The sequence below is a fragment of the Betta splendens genome, chromosome 17 (genome assembly GCF_900634795.4).
Source record: "Betta splendens chromosome 17, fBetSpl5.4, whole genome shotgun sequence".
Classification (NCBI taxonomy): Eukaryota; Metazoa; Chordata; class Actinopteri; order Anabantiformes; family Osphronemidae; genus Betta; species Betta splendens.
In genome coordinates this window covers 10,596,995-10,618,404 of record NC_040897.2, presented here as the reverse complement: position 1 = coordinate 10,618,404, position 21,410 = coordinate 10,596,995, and the positions used below count along the sequence as shown (strand labels likewise).

Genomic DNA, 21,410 nt, shown 5'->3' with positions numbered 1-21,410 from the left:
CAAAAGCAGCCCGTAATCCGGCGTCCTTAACTCAATTAGAGAGTGTCAGGGGGATCAGAGAGAGCGGCTCACCTGTCATCTACCGCGATGACGAGAAATCCGAAAACCCTGGATGAGAGACACGGGAAACTAGAGCGAGGGACTCACACATTTGAAACAGTTACAAGGAACTTTGTTCAGATAAAGAACAAACTGCAATGATGACGAGATAAAAAACAAAACAGAGACAGACTTTAAACCTAGTGACCTAGTTTTCGGAATGACGTTGAATCAGACATGAGGATAAATAATGGCCAGACTTTCAGGGCAGCCTGATCTTCCAGTTCGACCGTCTTGCTTCCAGTGCCGTAGACAAATAATAAATGATAAGTAGCATCGTGACACTTCCCATCATACAGCAACTTATCATCACATGGCATCTGAATGATTGGCAGCAGACAGTGTGATGTGATGACGCCTGAGGCGATGTTTCAAATCTCCAACTCTCTCTCTCTCTCCCTCTCCCTCTCTCTCTCTCTCGCCCTCCCTTTCACTTGCCCCTCTCTCGCCGGGCGTGTTGTGTGGAGGCAGGAAGCAGAGGGATCCACCGGTGGCTCATTAAGAGCCATTAAGAAGCAGCACACAGACAGGATGTGGGTAGTGAATAGAGGAAAGCGGGGCAGGACACTGTTACTCTCTCAACTGCTCCCCACCTCACACACGCACATGCCGTTATCTCCTCCACGCAGCAATTCCTATGGCCCCACACATATTCCAGCTCGCCCGCCAGCTCACGTCTCGCACCCCTCCGACCTGCGTGTGCGATGAACGGGGCTTTTTTCGCCCCGCGCTCCGACACCTTATCTCCCCCGCTCGCCGCCATTGTTTGTTCATCTCTTTGCCCTTTCTCACCTCAGACTCTCCGTCTCTTTTGATAGTCGCAATCTTTTTGGCACCGGCCGGCGCGATGGGCCGGAAAGGCCTCTATGAAAGCGGCACAAGGGTTATGCAAAAAAAAAAAGAAAAAAAAAAAAAAAAGGGAAAAAGAAAGAGAGGAATGTGGAGCCGGGATCGTGGCCCCGTGGCGTCAAACAGAAGCGCCACCTGAATGTGACCTGAGGACTCGGTCCGGCTAATAGTGATACAGTACATGCAATCTAGTGATTTTCCATCACGCCAGCAAATCCCGGCCTTTAGCTCTAAGAACCTGAACCTCTGCAGGGAAGTGGGAGGCGTCCAGCTGTTTCCAGTAACGATATCCCAGGAATATTTAACATTTATAGACGAGGGGACAAAGGAAACGGCTGTGAATGTACAGCACCAGGCTGCAGCTCCCCACTTAGAACAACCTGGGACTCAACTAAATGTGAGTTTTGGGCTGAGATGCGGCCTTTGATTTCATTCCACCTCACTTACATAATGAAACACTTTCTATTGTCTTCACGTCCTTGGTCGAGCACGTTATTGCGCTGGCTCATTGACAAGCTGCACAGCTCCTCGCCTCCTTCTAATTAGAAACGCTGAGGTCTCCAGGTCACTTGACACCGCTGACCCTGTTAGTGTTTGGAAACTCTTCTGTTACTCTTCACTCTAACGAGGAGCCGAGACTCGCTCTGGCACCGTTCAGACCAAAAAAAAAAAAAAAAAAAAAAGAAAGCAGCCTGTGGTTAATAGTGGAATAACTGAGATGTCCGCTGCCAAAGGCAAATACAAATATAGCAGTACCATTATCTGCAGCCGTAAACCGGGATCATTTTCCTCCCCCTCCCGCTTCACGTGCTGCTTCCAGGTGTTGCCATGGCGACTAATCCTGTTTTCTGAACGCCAGTGCTCGTGCTGACAGAAGTTCCACACTGGCGTTTGTGGGATTTAGGAAAATCAAACAGAGGCCAATCGCTGTGTTGTGACAAACCAAACTCTGTAAGCCTTGATATTTGTTTGTCTCTAATTGCCCACGACACCGAATACAGGCGCTAATCTAGAGTCTGCTCGTGGTGTGGAGCAGGTGTGGAGGATGATATATAGACATGTAGCCAGTTTTAGAGCCTTTAAAAAAATCACGTTTTGAGTTTGGAGTATTTCCCTTACGACTAAAACATTATGAGACAACTCCATGGGGGGATATAGAAAAAATAAGCACACATCACACTGAATAATATTTAGCTACATAAAGGAATCAACTTTAAAATGGTCTTGGACGTGAGAATGTGCTAAAATACCACAGCGAACAGTCTGACACGCCGAAACACGCGTGATTTCACCCTCGCGCTCGTGCAGCGCGTGGACGGGAGCCGCCGCCATTCGCCGCACTGGGCGACGCTCCCGTCACTGGGACCGCAGCACGTCGCGTTTCAGCGCCGGGAGACAATAAAGACACCATCCACGGAGCCTTTCTCGCCACAGTTACCACACTCGCTGCAATTTGTCATAGGTTTGTCTCCTGCCATTGTCTCATTTCCTGCGCTTAAAAAAAAAAAACATGCTTCCTTTTATCCACCGCTGCTACGGCGACTGCCTATGAATAGCCGAGACTTGGAGACTCATTCCGCAGCTATTTGTCCAATGGCTAAATCAATACAACGTGTTGCTTCGTCTGTCTGTTTCCAATGTTTAGCGGTCTAGGAAATGTTGTCACACGCTCCGAAAACATTCCTGGCTACTACTGTATCATACTCCATTGACGCACGAGCCTAAAGTTATGCAAACGCGCCTTTGTTGATGGGTAGCGGTGCTGGTTTATCTTAATATTTTGCCTCTTCGTTTTCTACGTCGATGATAGCCAGAGTGTGCCCCCCCCCCCTTCAGGGGAATACTCGAATCTGTTTGTGGTTTGCAGCTGGACGCAGGTGAGGGAGCTCCGCTCGTAGCCTGCAAGACAGCTGTGCGGCCGCGTGAACGGGCCCGGAGCGCGCGCGCGCGCGCGCGCGAGGCCAACAGGCTGTCTTCGAGCGTCAAGGCACGCTGAAAGGAAGGGGAACGGTTATTCAAGCGTAGTAATGAACGGGGGGGAAATCAGCTATTGTTTACAGTCCGCCCGGCGCGCCGCAAAATAGCGCCGCGAAGCGAGATGCGGATCAAAATCGGCTCGCCAGATGATTCGACTTTACGGCGTGTAAAGCTCGCGTTGTGAAAATTCTCATTAGCGGCGCGGGGGGACGATCGATCAAATAATTCAAACCTCACGCAGTGTAAACACTTTGGAAGGGAGCACAAAATAAAATCCAGAAAGCGGAGACTGCAAATCGCCACGAGGTCCTGAATTAAGCAAAAACAAACGGCAGATTGTCCGTAATGTGTTTCCTGAGATGGTTTGATTCGGTCTGTTCATTTGGAAGGAAACCATTTGCTAATTGATTGATGCATATTTTGAAACAAAGCTGCTGATTGGTTTACTCATGGCTTGATTGCTATTTACGTTAGAGTTTCAACAGCTTCCTGTTGAGCTATCAAATCACGCAAAGCGGGGTTTTTTACCCGTTTACGGAGATCTGATCAGAAACAAGATGATTACTGGCCTCACGCTGGACTTTAATTCAAGAAAGCTTTGTATCAGCTGTGACGACACAACTAAACCTAATCTGTGTTTAATTGAATGATCTGGCCCCCATAGAAATATAAATATACTTATAATATCTCATTCACGGCAAGCCACAAAGTTGCAGTAATATCAAAACAGCATTTCTGATCGTTTTCCACCATTACTCAGCACATAGCTCCTTCGCTACGCCGTCGACAGACAGGTGGCAGCAGAGAGCCACGAGGCCAGCCGCTCGTGCCCCAGGGTCCACAGCAAAACAATTAAAATGTATGTCCGTGTGTGTTAGTCAGTGCCAGCTCCATCTTGATGTCACTGCTCAGGACGGCCACGTTTCAGAAGGCAGCACTGACTCTTATTCAAAAACATGAAGGCAGCGAGGGAAGAGGAGGTCGGCAGGTTGGAGTATGATGGGGTGCAGGCCTGGGACGACACCGTGAGTATTTAGCCTCTGTTTTACATCACTTGTACTCTGCAGACTTAGTAGGAGTATATGAGGAATACTGGATACAATACTGGAGCGGGATATGAGAAACTTCGAACAAAAAAACAGAAAAAGGTGTAATTGCGTGTTGAACAAAGTGCCTATAAAACGTGCCAATAATGAGTTTTTTTCCTCTCTCTGTGCGACACTGCAAATGTTTTGTCAGGCGTCTCGGTGTGGTGTCAGCGTTCTGGCACTGGGGAGTGATTTAAGGGGGCATGGCGTGCTCGTCATGCCCCCGCGCCTGACTGTTCCAGTCTGCCCTCGGAGTGTGTGCAAACAAATAAAGCGCCGGGGCCTTTTTTAATTAGCCGGAGGGCAGAGATTGACAGGCCGCAGAGGTAGAGATAGCACAGTAACCAGCTATTAGTCTAAATATTTGGTGCGTTGCACGGAGGAGGCCGTGGGCGCTGGGTCTCCGGGGGCACATTAGCGGGTGGAAAATCGGGACAAGCCGAAACGTTGGTAGAGCCACTTCCAGTCAGATTGTCATCGCACCGGGAGAAGCCATATTCTCCTCTCATCGACTTATCTCGACTCACGGCGGAGGATTCCTTCGGAGGCTTTTTGTAGATTAATGAATTTCCAAAACGTGGAGTCTGTGACTATCCGAGAGCACGTTTTAAAGCGCCCGTGCTGCTTCACCACACTGTGACACCCTGAAACAATGTTGACGTTGACCTTGAGGTCGGCCTGAATCACTAAGCTACAACCGGAGGGGGACAGGGCTCATCAGGGACGTGTTATGTCTGTTTGATTGGGCTGAAAGGCAGAAAATCAGGTTTAATCAATGAGTCTGTCATTTAATAAGAGCTATTTGCTTCAGCGGCTTTCACTAATATCATGTAAAAATGATCCCAGTCATTATAAATTGAATTATAATATGTATTCCATTAAGCTTGAAGTGAGGTTCCTGTACTGACAATGTTCTTCTTCTTCTGTTCTTTCGCTCTCAAACACACTTTTGCGTTTGATCTTGTATTCTCCCGCAATAACAGTTGTCCCGGAATCGGCGTAATCCCGCTTTTAATGCGCATCTTCAGAGATTCTTAGAGCTTTATTAAGCTGACGGCCTTGGCACGGCATCAGAGGCGAGCCGGGACAGACGAAGAATAGAAATTCCACGACATGTGTTAGATATCACATTTCAGCTCTGTGGAAATCCTGCAAATGTCTCTGTGAACAAGACAAATTAATATGCTGTACCCTTGTTTTTTTGATCAGTGAGGATGTTTCTTAATCCAAAGTATTCCTTGTGCAACTTTGTTTTGTTATAGGAAACCTATTGCAATCACTCACCCTCTGCTGATATTATGTTGTGTTGCGCTACTGGACAAGTAAAAACATGCTTCTGCGCTTCCTCCGTCTTGAATAATTGGCATCGTTTATTGTCACATGCAGACGCTGATGTTATGTCTGTGGAAGAGGAGAATGCAGATGTGATGATGCACCCGCCAACAACAGCCAGCTTCTCAGGGCTTTAATGATTAACAGTCATTTAATGTATCAGCTTCCAATAGCATGACTGTAGTTCATACACCCTGATCGTGACCCCGCATTTTCGCTGCTCACGTCCATAAAAGCCATTATTTACAGTGCAACTGTGTGAGGGCATATCTGACGCTGATGGGGCCCGTGTTTATTTAATGTTGACTAAATGAGGGGGTTCGGGCCTGCAGCTTCCTCTGCTCTTAAAATCTAATTACAGGGGATTCCGTTTCCTGCACAGGCGTTTGACAACTCAGCTGAACCCTTGTCTTTTTATGATTCGTTGATTTATGATGCATTTTGAATGGCCACTTGTTTAGACGGAGGAGGATCTCTGGTTTGAGTATTAGCGGTTTTCCCTTTTGTTTCACAAATCCCTCTTTCGTTTGGCATAAAAGCTTAAAAGGTACAATTCCAAGGTGTATTAAGACACCAGATGAATTAGAAGAATTAGCCTTCCCAGCATGCCCTGCTCTGTGACCCTGCTTCAACCTTTGGAACAGTTGCAGGATGTATAATCTGTCTGTGATGGGAGAGACCCAGAACTACTATACAGTTGTAGCATTTCCTCCTCTGTGACCACAATACTGTAAGACGACTAATACAATTCAGGCATTCAACTTACAAGCATTCATCGCTGCTCTAAATAAATAAAAAATGAATTTCTTTGTCTGAATTTTTTTATTTACATATGTCACATCATAAGTCATCATTTTTTACTGTTTCTCTCCACAAACATCAGGCTTCCTGTTGTTTTCGTGCTGTTGGAATTTATTTGATCTCCCTTTGCACCTCTCTCACCTCGCTGCTGTCACAGCCCACAGGATTAGGGCGAGCACGTTATGCCAGGCCTCAGAACCATGGGGGTCGATCTGAAACCTTAAGTTACGACACGAGAATAAACACATTTCGATATAAGCAAAGTAAGTATTATTTTTTTTTATAAATCATGAAATATAAATTAGCGATATATCTTCGCAACACTTATTTTGCAGGTCACAATTACCAAAGTTAACAGTTTTCAAAGTAAATTCCGTTACGCATTGCATTTTTTCACAATCAATTAAATATAACAATATTATTTAAACTTTAAATTATTTTAATAAATGTGAAATTATAACGTTTCTCCTCGACACTGTCTCTAAAACGAAATGTGGAAAGAATATTCGCCTTTTTTATACTGACGGTATTTAGTTTTAATTGCTTTTCAACATTAATTACATTTAGAAATGATTTATTAGAGCGCAAACTTGAAAATCCGTCTGAACTACTTTTATTCTACGTTGAAACGGTAACTCTGTTACGAACAGGCCAATGGGACTGAAAAGCTCGTTCAGATGCTGACATATAGTAAACAACGGTTTTATGTGAAAACCAGAGACGGTGTTTTACTCGAATAAAAGGCTGCTGAATGAATGGCACGAGATATTTTCTATACTTAGAAGAGTTTCTAAAACGTTCACACTTTCCTGCCTCAGCTTTGACCGAGTTTATTTAGTCTGCTGTTCATCCTCAACGTTGTCTGTACTCGCTACAGTGATGAGAAATAACATGTAAACAGAGCACGGCCACAGGAAAAGACAAAACCCCTTCAATTAAATCTTATTACACTCAACAAAACGCGCACACGTACACAAAGAAGCTGCCAGAAATTCTGAATGCAACTAACATCAAATAATTGAACAGTGCTACATTAAAATAAAACTGCGGCTGCGTGAATTAGTCAAGACGGTGACTTGTATTTGTATTTGTATATTTTCATTTTAATGCACTTTATTGTTTGTGGTCATTTTCTGTGAATTCAAACGTCTTGGAAATTATGCGGTAAATAAAGATCCCGATGTTGTTGCTGTCGTGTTTTTCTGTGCATACTGTACATTTAGATCTGACGTTGTCACGTGACATCCTAAATAATAAATTATATCAGCCCCCTAAAAAGTATATATTTTCTCCAGTTTACTGAAAATGGTTGTCAGATTTACAAGATTCAGAAATATTACAGTATAGACACGACATAGGAAAATTAAAAGTTAAACAATTTTATCTATTAAATTAATAACTTAGCTGAACAATTTGTAGACTTTAGCAGAACAGCATAGTTTTATTATTAGAATTATCAATTTTCCAGGTTTTCTGCCGAAACGCTGCTCTGAGGTCAGGTGACCTAGGGACTGTATTTCTACGTGCTGATACGGGGGACGGGGTTCCGCTGAGGTTTCTCACTCCACCTCTCCGCAGCTCTGTTTTGACTAGCATGCCACCTCTCTCCCTCACAGCGAAGCGCCGACACCCCGGAGTAGATTCTGAGCATACCAAGGAAGAGATGCCTTTGAAAAGACAGATGTTCCCGGCTTCAACCTGCCTCCTGCCCAAACCTCTGCCCTCCTTCCATTGTATATTTATTCTCGCTCTATAAATAACTGACTGGTAATGCGCAGGGGAAAAAAAAAATGGAACTGATGCGCAGCTGACCTCCGTGAGCCTCTCATCTCTGCAAGTTTGGAAACGCTGGAGAGGAGTTAGTTGATACAGTCACGGCAGAAGGATTTGGCCGAGGGGACGCGAGGAGCTGGGCCGCTTTTGTCCACATAAGGACTAGTCTAGATGTCTGGACTGGCTCAGATGACTTATGTAACAGCAGAATGAGGTCCTGGTTGATGAGGAGCACCACTAATCAAATATATACTGGTTATATTCTATGGCAAATCCTACTTTACAATTCACAATTAAAACTTGCCTGCAAAGCAAATAAAATGAAAAATCTCTACATTGCATCTACATAACAGTCTTCATAATATGCTAAAAGTGCAGTGTCTGCCCACTTGCTGTGGCTGCAGGGATGAATGGGTGATTGTTCCAGGGCACGGTGATCGCTCTCCTGGGGCCCATCAATCCAGCGAGGTTCCTGGAACATCAGGTCACGGTCTGAGCAGGCTCTGGAGCTGCAGCCGAGCTTTACTGCACCGGAGCCCGGGACCTCCAGGCCGCACAGCTGGGTCCCTTAAAAAACGCCAGGCCGAGCGCCTTTAGAAACACTGCATCTCTCCTTACCCTGCGCTCCCTCCACCGAGCGCCGCGCAGCTATCGTATACTGCGATTTGTACTTGATATGTTCATCGCCGCATGCCAGAGCCCCTGGAAACCATATTAAAGGCTGTGCTCCACATTTTTAACCAAAGGGCCTCCTTAGTTGAAGAATTTGTCCAAAATTTCCATCGACGTCTCCTTCCTTCTCTTTCCCCCCACAGCCCTATGTTCCCCTGTCTCTTCCCCGCACGCTCACACACATCTTAATCCCCCCCCCCAGCGCTGCTCTCGTGTTGTATCAATTACAGCTGACCACCAGTCAGGTGGGTCTGCGGGACATTTTGGATCACGCAGGGGCGGCCAGCTCCCTGAGCGCCCCCAGCCCGCTCCCAGGCTCCGGGCCCAGGCCCGCGGAGGCCGTGTCCCAGGCAGGGCAGCGAGACACCTGGCCAAACCGCAGAAACACTTCCAGCTGCAGACTGCCTGATGTTCGCCACGGAGGGAATTCAGGCCAAAGGTGGAGGAGCTCACCAGGAACTACTGCTCCGCTCCGTTCTGCTCCTCCGTTCTGCTCCTCGTTTGACTTATTATATCAGGCATCTGTGGGCGGAGGGAGGAGAGCTGCGCTCTTTTACATTGTGAAAATCGGGCCCGCAATTAGCGTCCCGTCACCTCGAGGCCTAAAACAAACCGGCGCGTTTTAGGAGGCGCGCGCCTCGAAGTGAAAGTGGGAGGCCGAGAGAGCGGCGGAAAGAGAACAACAGCTCCCTTTTCTCTGCACCCGGTTGACATGAAAGACCACATTATGTGTGAGATTAGAGGCAATTACACTGGGAGTGCGCTTTAAGACCTTTGTTTGCCAACATGACAGGAGGGAGCAGGGCTGTAATTTGATGAGGGGGCAGCGCGAGTGAGAAACTCGGCATGGAGAGCTCCCAGCGGAGAGGCGGAGGAAAGGCTTTGTGGACGGGGAACTTGGCCGAAATGGGAACCTTTACAGCCGGATTAACCGGGTTTCTTTAATTAGCTGTAAGTTTCATCGTGCCCATTGTCAGATTTATTGTGCGACTACAGAAGAGGGAGTTTAGAGAGACGGAACGAGTTCCGCGGAAACACTTTCATCCCTGCTTATTGTCCAAGGCGACAGTTCAAAAGCTGCTGTCTATTGTTCCAGCATTTATATGAATTCAAATGGCGCAAGTGTGTTGGGTCATTCAAATGTCACAAATACTATAAACATATGATTCAGCCTGAACCTGTGGTCAAACAACGCCGTATCTCCAAGACGTGACATCTCCACTATTCATTGTTCGGGAGCTGCCGCGGGTTTTCAGGACAGGAAACAAGCAGCTTGTTCCAGACCGGCCGACAGAATGGAGCACGTCTTTATTTGAGGGAAGTCATTCCGTTGATATATAAAACACCAAAGCAAAGTTTCCTTCCCCCCCACTTTCCTGGTGCTATCCCCTTCAAACGAACACGGCCCTTTATACTGGGCTCACATGCACACACGGGACCCGAAGGAAAATAAACACAGTTCATTTAAATATCAACCAGCCCGGCCTCTGTTTGAATTCCGAGGCTACTGCACAGCTCGGCCCTGCAGTAATGGAGGCGTGGAGGCAGATCAAACTGTAGAACGGCGGCAAGAACCAATTCCTGCTGAGACAATGAGAGATTATTTGTACAGTATCTGCATGTTGTACACGTCTTTCCGTGCTTGTGTTGTATTAGATTGGCATTAAAACTTTTTAAACCTCATAAAATTAAGCTGAAGCGCTCGTAGCTCAATAACAAAGGGAATCAAACTACAAGACTAAAAGACTGCTTCATTTAATTTAAAAATGATGTCTGTGGAACAATGTCAAACAAAACCCAGTCCCACATTTCACCCTTTGTTGTCTAGTCGACTGCAGCCATATTTTCCCATAAGGGTGTGTGAAAGGAGGAAGAGGACCACCTATTAAAGTGAAATCTTAGGAGTGATGGATGGGAGCCTGTTGAGGGGGAGTGGAGCAGCACACACCCCTGGGGAGGAGGATCATGAGCGGGGAGGGAGGGGGTGGGGGGTCTCAGCGGGGGCAGAGGGGAGAGTTTACCGAGTCCCCACTCACACCTCTCGCCGTGGGTGGAGGGGATGGAGACCTCCCATGCTGTCAGCCCCGTGTGATTGACGTCATCCTCCAAAGGACTTTAAACTTTTGCCTCTTGAACTGGATTTCGAGGGGATGGGACACAATACGCCGCATCCCCGCTCCACTCGCGGATTCCGCCGGGGTTAAATCAAAGTAGCCGACGGGGCTCGTTTTAATCCCGGCGAATTCGCGATGGGACAAATGGAGCTCGCGGTTTAATGCCGCGCATGTGGAGGAATTACTGCTCGAGACGTTTGCCTTTAACTGTCAGGAAATGACCCATAATCTGCAAGCGTTTGACTGCTGCAGCATTCCTGTGAAATGACACAAGGTGAGGTAGATTAGGGGCTGGGTAATTAGCTCATTAGTCAACATAAACACATGGCAGCCCCCCCCCTCCCCCCTCCTGCGCCCTGCCCCCTGCTCCTCATCCACAGCTGGTGGCAAAAGGCCCGGCGCTGGTGCACACACTGCGTCCAGACCACTCCATCATTAATCCCGTTCCTTTCTTCCTCCACGCTCAGCTTCTTCTCGTCCCCCCTGTTCAGCTTCGCCCCAGACAAGCCACTCTTTCATATGGCAGCGCTGGGGGCTGAGGGCCAGCCACTTCTCACCAGCACCTCACGCCTTATCAGAGCACTTTATCAGCCTGAGGGGAGAGAGATGAGGGTTGAAGGCTCGTCACTCCGCCGCTGTGCGAGCTCAGAGAGCCAGCAGACTGTCAGCAAACAGGTATTTGTGAGCCGGAGTGCAGGGAAACGTGGGGCTTGGGACAAAGAGCAAACTTTCAAGAGTCGTACGTGTGTGTGTGTGTGTGTTTGTGTGAAAAATACAGGCTGGCCTTTGTGCGTGGAGGTGAGCCAGTCCCCACACAGCACCTCTTGTTGCTCAGGGGACAGATGCTGAACACTGGAACCTGGAAGGCCCTTCACACCTCTTTAATCCAGCAGGAGGCCTGAGCTTTCTGCTCCACTTTATTTTCAAACCGTCTGTTCACCCCGCTGGAGATCAGCATAAAGCCCTCTTTCATCAACGCATCACAAACCATATGCAATATTTTGCAAATGTTATCAAGGAGGTGTTGAAATTGAGAAAAAAAAAACAAAAAAAACTCCAAAGTCTCTATTCCAGTACGTTCATAAAAACCTGCAGAGAGAAGCTCGCCTTTGAGTTTCAACACTTTGCTGAAACATTTTATTGCCTCGGATTTCGGTCACAGGCAACTTTTCATTTTCAGAACAAGCCTGGGTGTGTTTGCGTCCATGTCACTGGAAACAGAAGGCCCGTTTGATGGCGTTTAGTGTTTGATATAAAAGGCCATTTGTGGGGGGTTTCACTGTACGGCGCTTGTTGCAACGGAAGCAGCGCACCTACAGTATGTGCTTAGTGATGAAGAGGAGGCATGAGGAAGATAAGCGAGGGAGCAAATACAGCACTGTTCCTAATCTCTTCATCAGCAGACAACAAAATTGCGTCCTATTTGTTGTGTTATAGTTTCGACTGTGTGCATGTTCGTCTGACAGGTTGTGCAACTGTAAATTTTGCTCAAGGTGAAATGAAGACTTGTTGTTTTCCCCCCGGATCGCAGTCAAGGGTGGAGAGTTGTCGTGCAAAGGCGCAATTCACTCCTCGCGTTGGTTGTGCGTTTGTTCCTACGCAGCGGGAAGAAGCGTAGGATGTTGGCGTAAACATCTCAACACGCTGCTGCAGTGGAGCCCGTTTCAGTTCATCGCGTAGACCTGCTGATGTGGGGCTTTTCACACGTACACATGTCCGGATCGCTATGTTTACGCCAGCGGCCATTTTATTGCTTCCAGCGAAGGCGGTGCTGCTGCAACAGATGGCTGCTCTGGGTCGTGTGGTGAGTTTGAAGACGAGAGCGTTTTAAAAGGACATGACATGTGTCATTTGGCTCTGAACAGTCACACATGTTGCAGTGGGAGGAGTCTAAGAGGTGCCGAACAAAGCGCGACGGCGTTAGCCAAAATGCTAGCCCGAGCTAAAGCGTGTCTCCAGAAATCAGATGTAATTTATGGGACGTGTGCGTGAAGAGAACGGTTGTAATCAGGTGGTAAAGGATCTCCGTGCCAGCTGCTCCTTCTCATTTTCATTTCATCATCAGCGATATTAATAGCAAGGGTAAGAACAACAAACCGACGGAGAGAGACGTTGCTACTGACAGTGATTGGTGAGGGAAAGTGCCACACCTTGCTCTTTGGCAGCAGGCCACGGCCTTATCATGCTTGATGAATTACATTGACACCCAAGCTATCTTAATGACTCTGCCTATCTACCCATCTCCCCTCTCCTTCCTCTCCCTTTTCCCAGCCCTTGGCCTTGCTCCTACATCCTCCCACTGATTTGTGCCATAGCTTGTGTGTGTCTGTGTGTGTGTGCGTTTGTGTGTGTTGGACTAGAGGGGGAGCAATTTGAGGCTAAAGAGTTATTGTATGAAGTTAGGTCTTATTGACAGCCGATGTCAGCAGTGGTGGATGAATCACAACCGAGCAGGAGGTAAACAAAGACTATCGTGTTGTCTGAGAAACAAATACTGAGTAAACAAAAAACACGCCTGAGGACTTGCGGCGAGTCTCGAAGGAAACAGACGCATTAACTATTAACGTGTCTAGTTTAGGACTATTTTTATCCTGTTATTTCCCTTAATGACTGTGTATCTTTCTGATTGTTTGTTAGGGGTTCGGATGCGTGTTGACATGAGGTGTGTTGCCACTACTGGAGGCTAAATAGTCCCCGCAGACTGAGTAAGTATCTTCATGGTGAGCAGTTGGCATCCTGGAGTCTCATTTCCTGGTTTTAAAGAGGGCATCCTTCCTTCTCCGACTCCAGCTTCCTCTGCTCCAACACCCATTGTGCTTCGCAGGTTCCCCCTGCATCCATTAGAAAGTTCTTTACGTGCCGCCGGGGTTTTCATTTGTTGGGGACAAATGGTCGTTAACTGCAGTTGTTCTCATCACTTGCCTTGTAAAAGAGAGGCAACGTGGTGAAGCATCGACCGTGGCTTCAAAAAGACAAATGCAGCCGTCATTTAGTGAAAGCCTGTGTCCTCGTCGGGGGCTGTTGCTGTTTACGCTTCTTCTCCCCAATGGACCAAAATAGATGATGACTTCCTGACAGGAAATCAAGGCTGGTACATGTTGGAGAAAGCAAATATTGTTTCATTGATTACTGCAAGGGCAGACATGTTTGTAGAGACCATGGAATGACAAGATCACTTTGCATGTGGGGGTAATGTTACATAGCTAAGTAGCGTAGGTTTACCACCAAAGAAGAGATTAAGGGAAAATATTCAGAGAGGAAAACTATCTGCATGGTCCAACTCTAAGAAGCGATTTAAAAAATATATCATTTTACTGATACATCAGGCCTTGTTTGTTATATTATAATAATTGGGAAAATTGACTCCGTGTAAACAAACTTTATTATATGAGTCAATGAATGTTTAAGAGGGGACGGCCTGGCATCCTCGTTCTGCTGCACCAACCAATCTGTTCTCACTACGTTGACAAAAATACAAATCGGACGTGATGTAGACCAAGCAAATGCACTTTGTGCAAGAAGCATTAGCTTTTTCTCCTCTGTCAGCGTCAGAGTGTGCGGTCAAAGTATTCTGGTCGTAATAGTAGCTCAGTGTTCCGGGAACTCTGGGATAAAAAGTGAAAAAAACAAGGTGGTGAGGTTTTCTGGGTAATAACTTCATCTCTTTCTCTCTCTCCCTCTCTCTCTCTCTCTCTCTCTCTCTCTCTCTCTCTCTCTCTCTCTCTCTCTCTCTCTCTCTCTCTAGGTATAAATATATACAAGTGTGTGTGCGTATATACATTCACACACATACATACATACAGTACATATATGTATACATACATGCATATATTGGTATATATTGTTCTGGCAGGTTTCATAGCCTCCTGTCTGTGGAAAGCATACTCTGCACATTCTGCAGACGAGGGTCTTCAGGGAGGAAATAGAGAGGAAATTGTGCAGAAAGTGTAAAAAACCCGTCTCTCCTTCTTTCGTCCTTTGCCTCTCTGTGGCTCGTTTCACACAAAGAAAGAGACCTTGTTTTCAATGCCCTTCTAATTACCTATACGTATCCCTCAAGGGGCATTTTGGGCAAAGAAGTGCTCGAATTAGGGCAGGAAACAACATAAAATCCAAGCTGTTTGGATGAGAATGGGACTTCACCCCCTCCACCGTTTATCTGTCATATGCGCATGTGGGACAAATGTTTGCTGTATGAAGAAACTCTTCACTGCCTCCTTCACCCAAAAAGACGATTCAAAAGTCAGTAGCCTCACGACTGTGTGAGACTATGGAGTTAAAAACGCTGTCACCCTGGGTCCAGGGTTAATAAAGCAAAAGGCAGAGGGGAAACACTTCAAAGAAACTTCTGAGTAGATTTGGCAGTGGGGTGCCTTGGCACAAAAGAGCCTGTTTGGGATCGAATGAAAAGGAGCATGTCACCGGAGGGAAGTGTGGCCGGGCATGTTCAATGTATCAAAAGAAAATAACTGATAAATAAAAGGAGGATGGAAAGGTTGTAAACTTCACAGCCCGAGCCGAGGAGGGAAGAGACCCCCGCCGACTCTGATTATTTAACCACAAAGCCTTCTCCAGTTTCTGGAGCAGCCTGCATCCTAATCACTATATCGCACAAACACACACTCGCACGGGGAGGACCAGACGCGCGGCAAACGCATCACAACCTGAGTCGAACAATGTGAGTGAAATGTGCTCCCCGAGATTAGGCCGACTTTGATCACATCCATGCACGGCGGCGCACGATGACATTAGAACAATGTTCTGAGAAGTCCCGAAGTGTAAAGGTCTTCGTAAAACTATCGATTAGTTCATGGGAAATGTGTAGCTGCAGAAAAAGACAAGACACATGGGAATAAGGCTGTAAGAATATCAGCTGCTTTTCCGCTACAGGAACTTAGTGACCCATGAATTGGACCTTCCCGTAACTTGAACCGATTAGAATTTGTGGAGCAACTCGGCCGGTTTTACTTTAGTTTTCCACTTATTTCACAAAGTCGGGAGAATCAGAGCAGTTACTGACAAGCATGAAATTCTTATGGGGTACATGTGCGTCCTGTTGCCACAGTATCACCCATCCAGCAATATGAACAACATGAGACAAAGATTCTGCCTCATTTAGTCTGAGATCACAGAGGAAAACTTAATTGGACGGGCTTGTTTCAAGGGCATTTTTTCCCCGATCGCTACATGAGTCTCGCTGTCCAGACTGAAGCGGCCACATGAGATGTCGTGTATCACGCGGTCGAGGATTAATCTGCGTGTTGTGCCTTGACTTTGTTGGGCTTGACGGCGCTGGTAATGGAGCGTATGAATGGTCTGGATTCCACTACAGGTACAGAACCCGGGGCCAGGAACCTTTCAGAAACTCGGATGATTACAAAAAAGGAGCGCACTTCCACCGCTGGCTTGGTAAAATAAACAAGTGTGGCATGGAAACCCATCAGCTGTAATGGAGTTGTGTACCGGACTTGGAGGGCACATTTTTTTTTTCTTTTCAAAGTCAAGAACAAAAAAAAAAAAAAACCCAGAAGGGTTTAGCAAAAGGGGTTGTTCACTTCTGCAGAAGTGGGAGACAGCATGGACAAAAAAAACAAATCCGTGTAGGGATTTTCCACAATATTTCAAAATCTCAGCGGTCACATTTCGAGACGCTGACCGGAGGAGTTCAGGCTGTATCTCTGTGACGTATTATGTGCTCCAGACAAAAAGGCTCGGCGCTAATTGCGCTGATGGGAGCTGCCGTCGCCGCTCGTCTTCCTGCGTGTCATTATCTGAGGTTACCCTTCACAGGTGCCCCATCATGTGGCTCTAACAGGGTTTGTCAGTTCATTAAAGCCAGCTGCAGTTGAAGAATGCTGTTTTTCTCCCCCCTGGACGATCGGTCCTGACAGTGAGCTCAAGCCAGTGACTGCTGAGAGATAAGCAAGGGATTCTCTTTTTCTTTTTTTTTTTTTTCGGTTCTGTCCTCGTTCGAGCTCAGCACATCGCTCACCTCTCTCTCCGCCAAGTTTAAGTGCGTGACTCAACATTGTGACGTCCCTGATGAATTACGCGGCTCTCCCAGTATCTCACACTCGTTTCTGTCTCCGCGTCTTTTGCTCTCGTCAGTTCTACTCCCTCGGCATCGCGTATATGTTTTTACGCAGTCGTGCAGCGGAGCCATTTGAAGGCCAGTGATTTTTACAAGACAATAAAAAGGGAAAACGGGCTCTACTTGGTTTCTCACGTGTGTCGTTAGTCACCTGAGTGACTGAGATATAGTGAGTTGCTGAAGAACTGCATTAACTAAAAATGATAACAAACGAATGTTTATTCCACTAATTTATAAAATTCTATTCTGCTGAAATCTACAGTACTCACTTACAGTACCACTACTCAAATTCACGCTTCATTCCTGTGATTTTACATTCACAAGACAAGAACAGGACTGGCCTAGGAAAATTGGGAATAAAATAAACTCCCTAAAACATTTTTAGAAAAAATATGCTTTTCCACAAAATGAGCCAGATGGTGAGGAGCTGTTCTGTTAGCGCTGTCGCCTCACAGTGAGAGGGACCTGTGTCTGGGTTTCGGGGTCGGCCAGATGCCTTTCGGAGACTTCCTTTGGCGGAGACAACATGAGAACATTATGACCAGAGTCTGGGTTAAAAACATATTTAGGCCAGATGCTAATACTAACATGCTAATGGGGTTTGTTCACGAGGGCAGCTAATGCTCTTATGTTATGAAGTTCAGGCATTTATGCTGTAAAACCGACTAGTTTGCTTCTTTCAAATCATACCTGTAAACATCAGTAAATTATAAAAAGAAACATATAATGTAAACTATATTTATTTTTAAATGTGGTGTTAACAGAATCTACAGGGAACCAAGCGACTGTCTGTGACCTCATAAAGATCAATGTGAGGCTTTCACAGGGAGAGGAGGAAATGTAACAATGTAACAATAAGATTGTTTTGCACTTCCTCTAACATGAAAGCCACACGGAAAGACACAAGTCTATTCTGAGCCATAAAAGGCTCATTTCTTGTCTTATTTTTAACCTGCTTATTTCTGGGCAGAACTACTTGGAGTATTTTTAGCCGATACGAAAAGTGTCAGGGGTTCGAAAAAAGGAGGAATTCACTCCTGCAGCGGTGCGGATGTTTTAAAAAGAAGACACGCATTTACAACCGTGTGCCGCGTCTCGCACAAGGCGATATCACAACATCCGGCTTTGCACTTAGCAACGATAAAGCGGCCGGCAAAACACCTCCACCTGCCAGGCGATCCATCACGCGATAATCGCCGCGAGCGCCCTTCATGTGCCGTGGAGCAGGGTGCAGCGGCTCATCCTGTCATGGCTGCCTGAGGCCAGGTGAGCGCTTCCTTCCCTCCCTCTTTCCTGTTCTGCTTTAAAGCCGGGCAGGTGAGGCCGGCGAGGCCCACTTGAGATAAGTGGATTACATAGCTTGTATGTTGAGCCTTGCAGCGACCGTATCAGTCGGCTCAGACGCACTGGGCGTGTTTTCGTTTGAATAGCGATGCGGAAGCAGTGCCTGCCAACAGATGGAGTTCACCTTTATAGAAACATTACAGAAAATGAAATCCTGTTCCTGTTTACTTGTTTGAAGACACACATAAAACCGAAACAATGTGCTGAAAGGAGCTGCCGTGAGTCCAACATCAGCTGTACAGTAATTTATTCACTCGACCTAAAGATATTGGCTGCAGCAGCTGTAACCGACTTTCATGCGCTGACATGAGAAGAGCACGACCGAAGAGTTTTCCGCTGCCAAAGAGAGCGAGTGAGGACCGAGGTTTGTTTTGGGGAGCACAAATGACCTCTTCAGACTCGCCGTCCAGAATGATCATCCTCACTGCCGCGGGAACAGCAATTCGGTGCGATTTCTGGCGTGAGCCGCCTGTAAGTGCTGTTGGATTCATCCTGTCAGTGCGTCGACGTGATGCTGCGAAGTGAAGAAAGGAAGAGGGTTCGCTCGGATGAAACACACTGAACATGCATGGGCTGAAGGCAAACAAGCGTGACCACAAGTAAACTGAGCCGCTATTACACAAATAGTATAACCGTGCCCTGTTATTTCAGCCACTTGCCTCAAATATTAGCAGCAGCGTGGTGGTTTTTCTATATAAGGGTCTCCTCGAGTAATCGCCGAAAAACATGCAGCTTGAGTCACAGCATGGGAATCTGGACATTTTACCAAGACTCTGCACAGAATCACAGGGCCAGGCACCACTTGGACCGACCCGTGGGTGGACTGAGCAACCATGGATGGTGATCAGGACCAGAACCCATGGGCCGGGTACTCAGATGCAGGTTTTCTTTAATCCTTTACTTCATCTGCTCTTAGCTTCAACATCTCGTATGATGCAGAAACTCTTACTGCCTGCGTCCTCTGAGTCGTCATCAAGGGGAAGAATTTCCAAATATGTTTGGAAAGGGTGTGGATTAAGTAACTGCTCTTTATTGTACAAATGTGTCACTGAGACATAGAAAAACAAGCCCCAGACATCTATTTTCTAATAAGGGAAGGTATGACAGGCATGGATGCTGCCTCCCACACTCTGTTGTCCTTTATTCCCACAACGCGTGTAAAAAGGGGGAAAATTAAGTTATATCTTTTTACACCTTGGTTCCTAATGCTCTCTGGTGGCTGAGGAACCCCCATAATTCCCCCCCCCCCCTAGAGGACTTAAAAGCCGCTTGCTCAGCTGGGTTCCCCCTTTGTACGGACGCTGTTCAAAGTATTACACTGTCACTAATCATCCATGTTACAACATCTTGAGCAGCGAGGGCTCTCGCTCCGACTCCACCAAACCATTATGGTGCCACAGGGTTGAAGGGAAAGTCCACTTTGATCTCCTCAGAGGAGAGCGATGGAGACATCGTTCAGCCTCTCGCTGCTCCTCTCCTCTGCTCGCCCCCCTCCTCTCACCCTCCTCCCCCCTCACTCCCTTCGGTGAGAGACTTTAAACAGTAGGCTGGAGGCTGTTATTTTGGGAGGGCTGAGGGGGCGAGCGAAGAATAATATCTTGTACTCCAGGGCCCTGACGGCTCCCCCAGGCCATCAAATGAGTAACAAATGCGGTTACAGAGCCATAAAGAATAAAGGGAAGAGAGAGAAGAAGAACGAGAGGGCAGCATTTTTCTGACGCTGTTTTATGACTCTGCTTATTACAAGGGACAGCTTAAGTTGTCCCTTCACTCCTTGCTCAGCTCGCTGACTCCTTTATCAGTCATATACCTACACATTCCCACACAAGGATGGAGGGACAGTGTTACTTCTTCATTTCACTTGATCTTATTCTAACACCAGCTGATGCAAGAGAGTGAAGACACCTCCGCGGATCATATTGTTCTACAGCATCTATAGAGATTTTATCATTCATTCCCACACAAACTATTAACTTCCAGAGAAATCGTACATTGTTTGAATTCATTTTGAATGTTCTCATTTTTAATTTCCTCTCTCTCTCTCTCTCTCTCTCTGCTTATCCCTGCTCAGTCAGAGCTAATGAGCTGCAGTTCACTGACCAGTGCGATGCATCACAGCCAGACAGGCGACTCTGCCCTTCTCCATTTCTCTCAGGGAGGACAGTCAGACATCTCATCCTGCCTCAGAAACCCCTCCATCGCACACGTGACCTCCCCACAGCGTTAAGGATGCCACTACATTAGCTACTAAGACCGTGGAGACCAATAAACCTCACTGGAATAAAATACTTATTGTATACTAAATGGTTGTTGTTTTTAGCCACTGAGTTGTCCTGTACCTTCAAAATAAAAGGAAGCTTTGCCAGTTGTGTCCCCGCTGCCAGCATCTTTTAGGTAGGTAAAGGCCTTGCTGATGCATTTTATACTGAACTCAAGGAGGACGAACTGTGAGTTCAGGACACGGTCTATGAAAATATAAGGGGAGATCAGAGTTCTCATGCTTGGAGATGACGCCAGCGCTATCAAATGTAAAACCTCTAATTCCACAGCAGAGCGATGCTTTGAGGAGATAAAACCATGAGATGATTAGGTTACATGCTGTGTGTTGGCTAAATGCAGCGCTAATGGCGGCGCGTGATGGCGATACGTGTCAGGCTCCAGACCCCCCCCCCCCCCCCCCCCCCCCCCCCCCCGCTTTCCCCACCTTCACCCTCACTAATTAAACCTGACCTGGACTGACACTGGTGAGCGCAGCTTTGGCGTTTCAGGGGAACTTTTGGGCGTGTGAACCGTTGATGTGGAGGCGAAGATGGAGGCTGGAGGCATGATAAGAATCTGCTGATGAACCAGGCAGCCATGAGAATAACAACCTCCCCGTTCCTGTGGTATCTCCTCTCAGCCGTGAGTCGGTAGGGGGGTCCGGCCAGGGCCTGGGACCTCTCACTCATCCCCCACTCAGCCTCTCTCTGCCAGGACATCTCTTTACCTGTGAAATATTATCGCCTGGCTCGTCTCCACATAAGAGCTCTTTCAACGCAGACTTATGTTTCTCTCGTTTCACCCATGGATGCTGTGGCTTGCCTGTTATTTATACTCTGCCTCTTTACATTCTGCGCATGTATGTGTCTGCTCTCCTACAGTTCGGCCAGTCCAGCCCCACGTTTACTGTCAGTAGCCTGATAGGCTTTTGTAAAGCGGCTGGCAAGCAGCGTGCAGATGAGGAAACCCTAAACCGTTTATTAGTGGCACTTTGCACCCTTCAAGCAGAGT

The 21,410-nt window shown here is 47.0% G+C and overlaps 1 long non-coding RNA gene across 2 annotated transcripts; it reads left to right on the top strand.

The window, feature by feature from the left end:
* The first annotated feature begins 2,681 nt into the window (after positions 1–2,681).
* On the top strand, positions 2,682–20,509 carry LOC114845107 (uncharacterized). 2 transcript variants are annotated; one of them, XR_005896914.2, is made up of 3 exons: positions 2,682–3,950; positions 13,343–13,410; positions 20,212–20,509. It is a non-coding gene; the product is annotated as an uncharacterized LOC114845107 (long non-coding RNA). The 2 variants fall into 2 exon arrangements; XR_008693121.1 differs by lacking the exon at positions 2,682–3,950 and adding an exon at positions 12,256–12,509.
* Positions 20,510–21,410: the final 901 nt, after the last annotated feature.